Source organism: Aquila chrysaetos, chromosome 8, assembly GCF_900496995.4.
Source record: "Aquila chrysaetos chrysaetos chromosome 8, bAquChr1.4, whole genome shotgun sequence".
Classification (NCBI taxonomy): Eukaryota; Metazoa; Chordata; class Aves; order Accipitriformes; family Accipitridae; genus Aquila; species Aquila chrysaetos.
Window position 1 is genome coordinate 39,370,602 of NC_044011.1, and position 5,553 is coordinate 39,376,154.

The window sequence follows — 5,553 nt, forward strand, 5'->3', positions numbered from 1 at the left end:
GAAATGGTAGAATAACTTGATTTTCTGTCAGGTGAGTGGTCGTAAGTGGGCAGATGTACGTCAGACGGACTGCCCAAGGAACAAGCTGCATTAAATAGGGGTGTCCCCCTTATCCCCGTCCAGCCCCCCGGCAGAGCCGAGGAAGATCGGTCTCCGCACGCCCGTTGTAAATCCCAGCCCGCAGCACATTCTCAGCGGTGGTAGGATTTACTCCTCCTCTTCCCCTGCCACCACACGCACTCCGATCATAAGAAGGTAATTGAGATCAGCACTGGAGAGGACAACTCATGTGGGAACTGCAAATACTTCAGATTAAAAGTAAGCAAAATTAATTTCGAAGTTGCTATGACCACAGAAGAGAACAACACTTGCTGTAAACTCTTAGATCTAGGCTAAGCAGCAAAAGGCAAGACAACCGTCATCCCTTCCCGTCTTCCTCCTACCCCAAAGCAGACGTGGATTAAGCCTCACGCTAATTGCTTGCACGCACTGGGGCAAAAGCCCTCCCGTAGATGCAGAAACAAGGCTCGCAGGCACCAGCGTCAGCATAGTTCGCCGGGGAGAGGAGGGGTAGGGGAAGGGTGCCTACACTCCTCAAATCCCCCAGGCAGCAGCGACTGGTTGCAAAGCAGCGAGGTGGTGGTGAAGTCTGTTCCCACTGAGAGGTGGTAAGGGCCGGGCAGAGCTAGAAGCCTTTCTGTCAGCAAAACTAACGAGGACAAAACTCCTATTGTCACCGTCACATCAGCGAACATCGCCTAGGATTTTTGCAATCTCTTGCGCACTGTCGTGTCGGGTGAAAGTTATTTGTTTGCAAATTCTACCTCTGGGCACCAGCCCCTTCTAAATAAGCTGTCAGACTTAACCCAGGCAGCTAACAATACAAAGGGGGGGGGGGGGGGGTAACCTCCTCACAAATTGATGCAAAATAAGAAATCTCAGTTGGTGAATCTCATAACTGGAAGCATAAAACCATGTGTACGCACGCACGCAGCGCAGCCCAGGGCTCGTCGCCAGCAGATGGGCAAGCCTGGAGCAGCACTCCAGTCCCGTGCATGAGCCGGGGAGTGCAAGCAGTGCTGGATTAACTGGGAGTGTGCCAGCCCCTGCTATGGGGGCGAAACGGGGCATAGCAAGCCTCCTGCGTCAGTGACTCATTTATCCAGGATTTATCTCGGCTAACGTGCTGAGGCTGCCAGCTTTGCCTGCTTTCCCACCCATTCTGCTCTGGGCTCCTGCCCACGGAGCACTCTGATGTTATGGAGCTCCACGGGGATGAGCAGCTTCTCCCCGCGGCTCCAGGGCTGGGAGAGAGGGGAGATGGACAGGACAGCACTGGAAATCAGGAGAGGAAGCCGTGTAGCCATCTCATCTCATCTCATCATTGGCCCCATCTTTCCAAAAGCAGCTGGGATTGTGCTACTGCTACTCCTACATACAGGACAGGTAGCTGTTCAGGTCATGCAGGAGCCCCCAGGACCAGCTATTGCATACATTGGTCCTGGGAACACAGATTAAAAAAATATGCTATGACGTGGTTACAGTTCCCCATTATGTTCCTTGAGATGAGCTGAGGGAGGATGCACGTGGCTGCTGTTTCAGTTTTATCTGCTGCAACCCGGGGTGAAGGGCTAAGGAAGCAAGCCCAGCACCCACCACAGGCTAGAGGGCTGGGAAGGGATGCTGCTAATCTGGGTTTTGGTACTGTCCTTGTCTTTTTAAAAACCACGAGCTTCAGACAGCTTTGGGGAGCAGTTCTGTTATGTGGCAGCGATCATAAGCTTTGGTCCGCAAGAGCCATCCCTTACAGGCAGGCTCCGCAAGCGCCCGGGCACCCATCCAGACCGAAAGCAACGCAGGAACCTCATTCATTCCAGCCGTCATTGAATGTCGGCTCGCATCCTCTCCCTTTTTTCTCACGATGATTTTAGACTAAGTGCTGCTTCCCATATGCCACCGATACTCCCCATTCATAACCCTCTGCACCTCAGTCACGTCTCTGGAGAGACACCATTTATAGAAATAGTCAGGCATCGAGCCCTGCCTGCTAAATATTTTCCAGAAACTGGGAAGCCTCCCTCCGAGAGTCATGAGAAAATACAGAAATAACCTCTTCTGGAGGGCAGGCTGGCAGAAGGCAGGAAGATGTCCTCTCCGGCTCTGTCATCTCCAAGCAAGGCGGGCCAACAGCAGCACGGGCCTCAGTAAGGACCAGCTCGCTACGTTCCGTTTCTCAGGGCCAAAGGGGCAGTCTGTCACGTTCGGCACCAAGCGCCTGACCTGCGCTCAGAGCGTCCTGCAAGCAAAGCTCCCGGAGCCTCTTGAAAGCGGCAGCAGAAGGCGAGGAAACAGTTTCCTCCTTAGCAAGGAGGGGGGGAAAAACGAAAAAAGGGAAAGATCTGAGCATCCAGCATCCACAGACACTTCTCCGCTCAGCAGAGGCTGATGGAATTCCTGCTTGCAGATACAGTTTCTTACTGTAGCCTGGTAAATTAAATTAAAGCTACTTACTCTGTATTTACAGGCTTACAAATAAATCTCAGAAAGCATTGTACGGAAAGAGGCAGGGGGAGGAGGAGAGGGGAAAAAAAGCATTTTCTGGGCCAAATATAAACAAACAAGGCCACAAACCTCCTCATGATTACTTATTAGCCAAGGGAGAAGGGAGCTGAGAGTTGGTACGCTTGGAATAACGCTACACAGAGCGGAGAAGAGCAGCATTTCGTTCTCATTTGCAGGTAACAAGAAAGAAAAAAGCAAAATGTTCTTTTTTATGTAAGGAAAGAGCTCTCCTGAGCCTGCCTCTCCAGCCTGTATTTGCACTGCTACCTTCATTTTAACTGAGTGCTATGGGTCAATGGGAACCCTTTCAAGTTATAACTGCATGATCTGCCCAGCCTATAATGGGAAGCCGGTGGGTTTTTGTTTGGTTTTTTTTTTTGTTTAAGTGGCTGATTGAGTTCTCTTTGTTTTGTTTGGTGTGTGGTGCACAATGAAGCCCGGTGCATTAGTCAGGAAAATCAATAGCTGCTTCGAAGGGGAAATTTAGAGGCGAACCTGGGGACTGAGCTCAGAGGCTTGGGAGAGGAGCGGGGAGGGAAGGAGGGGAACGCTGCGAGACAAGGGGAGCGGGGCAGGGGGGGCAAGCCTCTGCCGAGCCTTTGCAGGCAAGACCCTCCCGCCGGGCACCGGCTGCCCTCGGTAAAGCAGAGCGTGCCTCGCGCGACAGCACACCACATCATGGCGTCGACAGCGGCAAGACCAAGCCGGCGGCACTGAACCACAACTGCTACCGCGCGTAGCACTGCCGGGGCAGAGCGTGCCACGCCCCCGTAGATAAACCCAAAGCTTTAGCAGTCATCAGCAAATTTTGCACCTTCAAGGCACGAGTCTGGCATGCAAGCATCCATTTTCAGTCATTGTAAGGTGAATTTAAGGCTTTAGGCTTCTCCTGGGTCAGATCTGAAAGCCCTGCTCCAAATCAAAGGCCGAGGTTTCTACTCATTTACGCCCTTTTCACATATGCAGAAGGCAAAGGACAGAAGCTTTTAAAAGCTCAAGCATCTCGAGACTCACCACACTTGCAGTGGCACTGCAGTATGATTTTTCTTTCCAGACAGAGATGGACACTGATGGTTACCAGACAAGAGGCAGCAAGCCCGTGCAATGCTTGACTTTGATGCGCACTGCATCGCCAGTCTCTTCTGTAAAAGGGGACAACGACTGAATGCCAACACCACCCTATAGCCAGGAAACTGATGCACATACTCAGGGCATGAAGTAATGAACTTTAAGCCAGACGTCTAAACGTATAGCTTGTAAATGATTAGCCCTGGTGGAAGGAGGCTCAGATTTGCTGGTGATGCATTAACCAACAAACGTATGGCCTTCCTGACTCCAAACAGCTCCTTACTCTTGCATTGTTGGGTTTCCCAGGAAATCCAAGATGAAAAGCCCCATTTTAAGCCACCCTTCACAGATTTCGCCTGAAGTGCAGGGAGGCAGGTGAGCCTGCGGTCACAGTGCAAGCTGGAAGGATACCTCAGATAACAATACCTTATTTTCCCCTCTTCCAGAGAGTCACTTCAGCATCAGAGCTGGATAAGGCTGTCTCAGAGCCTGTCCTGCCTGAAGCCATATGCCAAGCTTGCCAGCCTTCAAGTCCAGCAGAGCTAACCCTGGCCCCTGGGTGTCCGATACAGGAGCAATGTCCACCGTGCCTCCAGCAGCCGCATCGCCTGTACCGGCAAGAAGCCCCCTCCATACCTCTGCTGCAAGCTGTGTCCCAAAAACCTCAGCCCCATCTCCCCCCTTGATTTTTTTGTATGAGTACGAACTCAGAGCTAAATCAATCGATTCCCAGCTTTCTGTACCGGGCCGCTTACCATGCCCTGCTTTCCTTTGAGCTTTCCCTGCTCTGAAAAAAGAAGTCGGACTAATCTATAACGATATTTTGGATGCTGTGTTTGGCAGCCCTGGATTTCTGCTTTTTTCTTGTCCTCTCCGATTGACACAGGCGTCTAAGAATAGTTTACATTTGATACTGGTATCATTAATAACGATGTAGCAGGCGCTGCTTGGTGCTTCACCGCATGCACAGGGAGATGTCGCCTCTTTAAACCTCCATCTCCTTTGTTGCGGAGCACAGAGGCTCTCCGTGCGGGTTACGCAGGGAGCTCTCGTCTGGCGGGGGATGTTTGTTAATCAGGCTGGTGGCTGCAGCGAGGTAGTGATCCGATTTGGTGATAATTAGGCTCCAGTAGCTATGTCTTCAGGCAACCGTGGCGCAGCTGAATCCTCCCTGTTGCTGCTGCTGTTGCCGGCCAGGGGTCTGAACTACAAGCTCAGCAAAGAGGGACATGAGCGGGTGACACCAAGGACGGTGCCGCTGCACCCCTGCGCTTGGAGTGGGTCTGGGAGCGCTGCAAGCAGCAAGCATCCAGGGGGAAGGGAGATGGGGAGCAAAGCGATGCCTCTTGCCCTCTCTAAGGCAGCCGCTCTGCCAGCGTGGGGCTGGCCGTGGGGCCGGTGAGCCTTTCCCCAGAGGAAGACAGAAAGCAGAGGGAGCGGACTGATGGCTCCCCGTCCTGCGGTATTCGGTCCGTCAGTAAGAAAGACTTGGCGCCCACAGCTTCCCTGGATGAGCTCAGCACATTCAGTAGCGCTAAAGAGCTTGTTAAGCAATCCCTGGGTTTTATGCTGACTTCTCCTACAGCTCTTCTAGACAGAGGCAGAGCTGGCACCCATCCTAAAAACCCGGCGTCACTCTTGGCTTCTTACTCCATCAAGCACCATTAGCTCCTTTGCTTGCCACAGCTCCCTTCCGCGAGTCAGACGCCCCATATGGGAAGGCGCGCGGGGAGCAGCTGTGCACACAAAGCCCCTCTCAGCTCCCGCAGCCCAGCCCCGGGAAGGCAGGCAAGGGGACGCTGCTCCGGCTCCTGCTGTCCACGCCGGCTCCCGGCCGGGCATCGCCTCCCAGCCGCGGGCGTGAAGCTTAGCCTTATTCCTTCGCTCCCTGGTGCGGACGAAACAACGCGCTGCAGTAGCAGC

General features: G+C 53.1%; 1 long non-coding RNA gene across 1 annotated transcript; it reads left to right on the plus strand.

Annotated features, from left to right (window-relative positions):
- Window positions 1-2,657: 2,657 nt before the first annotated feature.
- On the plus strand, window positions 2,658-4,472 carry LOC115345098. Its single transcript, XR_003924717.2, has 2 exons — window positions 2,658-2,738; window positions 4,077-4,472. It is a non-coding gene; the product is annotated as an uncharacterized LOC115345098 (long non-coding RNA).
- The last annotated feature ends 1,081 nt before the right edge of the window (window positions 4,473-5,553 follow it).